We start from the raw sequence: 3,100 nt of genomic DNA, 5'->3' as shown, positions 1-3,100 counted from the left end.
AGCGTCTAAACACAGGGGATTGTAGTTGTTGATGTCCAGAGCTCGTTCACAACTAGGCTGGCAGCCAGCCAGGGCAGGAGGTGTGTATTATTCATGTATGTATCATCACCACCCAGTGGACCATCAGTACATGTTTGTTGAGTGAATAACAACGGGGAATCTCCACATGAATTAGGCCATCTGCGTTTGGGTTGGCATTTTATTTACTTGTTGATTTTTAAAGTAAATTAATTGTTTTAAAAATACTTTTGTAGGGAGTTCCCTGGTGGTCCAGTGATTAGGACTTGGTGCTTTCACTGATGTGGCCCTGGGTTCAGTCTTCAGTCAGGGAACTAAGATTCCGCAAGCCATGTGGCTTGGCCAAAAAAATTTTTTTTCTATTTTGTAGTTTTAAAATAACTTGTAAAAAAATAAAATAAAATAACATGTATATTGAAAAACATTTAAAAAATTGCCAATGTGTAAAGTTAAATGTTAAAAACTCCCCTCACTTCCCTTCCAATGCAGGTGTCACAGGCAAATACCGGTAAAAACCATTTTAACAACTTTATTGATATATAATCCACATATCTTACAATTCACCTATTTAAAGTGTACACTTCATTGTTTTTTTGGTAAATTCACAGGAATGTGCAATCATTACCACAATCTAATTTTAGGACATTTTTGTATCTCTCCAAAGTAACTCAGTACCCATCAACTTCCCATCACCACCTCTACCCCCTCCCAACCCTAAGCAGCAACTACTAATCCACTTCCTCTCTAAAGGTTGTTTTTTTTTCTTTTTGCCTATTCTTGGACATGTCATATAAATGGAATCATATAATATGCTGTCTTTTGTGTCTGGCTTCTTTCACTTAGCATGTATTTGAGGGTCATCCATGTTGTAGCATGTATAAGTACCCCATTCCTTTTTATTGCTAAATAGTATTCCATTGTATTAATACTGCATGTTGCATTTATCCAGTCATTAATCACTATTGACAATTTAATACACTTCATGTATTTGTTCAGATTTGCCTGGGTTTAAATCCCTACAGGCCTAGATGAGTGACTCTGGGTAAATTATAATCTCTCCAAGCTTGGCTCAAGTTTCCTCAGTAGTAAAATTTGGATAACAAAGGAAACTACCGAATAGAGTGTCATGACTGTACAGTCAGTAATTATTATTTGTTGAGCACTTAGTATGTGCTAGGCACTTTAGATATCTAACAGATCCATAATTTATACATTAGGGAATTAAGGTTAGGAGAAGTTAAGTAAACTCCCAAGGTTAAATGACCCCTAAGAAACTGATGGAGGTAAATAGAATCACAGGCTGCCTGCAAAGCCTGCACTGTTAACTGTTAACTGTTAAAATCATGGAATAGTAAAGCACTTATCAAGAAGCTTGCAAAGAGAATGTTTCAGTTCAGTTCAGTCACTCAGTCGTGTCCGACTCTTTGAGACCCCATGAATCGCAGCACGCCAGGCCTCCCTGTCCATCTCCAACTCCCGGAGTTCACTCAGACTCACGTCCATAGAGTCAGTGATGCCACCCAGCCATCTCGTCCTCTGTCGTCCCCTTCTCCTCCTGCCCCCAATCCCTCCCAGCATCAGAGTCTTTTCCAATGAGTCAGCTCTTCACATGAGGTGGCCAAAGTACTGGAGTTTCAGCTTTAGCATCATTCCCTCCAAAGAAATCCCAGGGCGGAGCTCCTTCAGAATGGACTGGTTGGATCTCCTTGCAGTCCAAGGGACTCTCAAGAGTCTTCTCCAACACCACAGTTCAAAAGCATCAATTCTTCGGTGCTCAGCTTTCTTCACAGTCCAACTCTCACATCCATACATGACTACTGGGAAAACCATAGCCTTGACTAGACGGACCTTTGTTGGCAAAGTAATGTCTCTGCTTTTGAATATGCTATCTAGGTTGGTCATAACTTTCCTCCCAAGGAGGAAGCATCTTTTAATTTCATGGCTGCAGTCACCATCTGCAGTGATTTTGGAGCCCCGAAAAATAAAGTCTGACACTGTTTCCACTGTTTCCCCATCTATTTCCCATGAAGTGATGGGACCAGATGCCATGATCTTCGTTTTCTGAATGTTGAGCTTTAAGCCAACTTTTTCACTCTCTTCTTTCACCTTCATCAAGAGGGTTTTTAGTTCCTCTTCACTTTCTGCCATAAGGGTGGTGTCATCTGCATATCTGAGGTTATTGATATTTCTCCTGGCAATCTTGATTCCAGCTTGTGTTTCTTCCAGCCCAGCATTTCTCATGATGTACTCTGCATAGAAGTTAAAAAAGCAGAGTGACAATATACAGCCTTGACGTACTCCTTTTCCTATTTGGAACCAGTCTGTTGTTCCATGTCCAGTTCTAACTGTTGCTTCCTGACCTGCATACAAATTTCTCAAGAGGCAGGTCAGGTGGTCTGGTATTCCCATCTCTTTCAGGATTTTCCACAGTTTATTGTGATCCACACAGTCAAAGGCTTTGGCATAGTCAATAAAGCAGAAATAGATGTTTTTCTGGAACTCTCTTGCTTTTTCGATGATCCAGAGGATGTTGGCAATTTGGTCTCTGGTTCCTCTGCCTTTTCTAAAACCTGCTTGAACATCTGGAAGTTCACAGTTTACATATTGCTGAAGCCTGGCGTGGAGATTTTGAGCATTATTTTATCAGCATGTGAGATGAGTGCAATTGTGCTGTAGTTTGAGCATTCTTTGGCATTGCCTTTCTTTGGGATTGGAATGTTTAGTAAATGATAACTGCTATAGCTATAAAAAAAAGTGGGAAAAAATTAGCAATTGACTCATTGTCTAAAGACACCAACCGCAAACTTTCCTGGTGGTCCAGTGGCTAAAACTCCATGTTCCCAGTACATGGGGCTCTTGTTCCATCCCTAGTTTGGAAACTAGATCCCGCATGTCGCAACAAACACCTAGAGAAGCCGAATGAATAAATAAATAAAAATTTTAAAAGATAGCATTTTAAAAAAACAAAAGACACCTGTCATTCTCATTTTTGGCATATTTCCTTCCAGTCTTAGAGGAATATTTCAAATATACCAAAAATCCAGAAGATAATAGACACTGACGGTTCTGTTGATGTCTTTTT

General features: G+C 39.9%; 1 protein-coding gene across 1 annotated transcript in view; it reads left to right on the top strand.

Annotated features, from left to right (window-relative positions):
• The window catches only part of LOC102411900 (CGRP receptor component), a 40,817-nt gene that overhangs the window by 2,827 nt on the left and 34,890 nt on the right, over positions 1 to 3,100 (top strand). The window lies entirely within an intron of this gene.

The sequence above is a fragment of the Bubalus bubalis genome, chromosome 24 (genome assembly GCF_019923935.1).
Source record: "Bubalus bubalis isolate 160015118507 breed Murrah chromosome 24, NDDB_SH_1, whole genome shotgun sequence".
NCBI lineage: Eukaryota > Metazoa > Chordata > Mammalia > Artiodactyla > Bovidae > Bubalus > Bubalus bubalis.
Note: the sequence above shows the minus strand (reverse complement) of the source record. Positions and strands in the feature narration are given on the sequence as shown.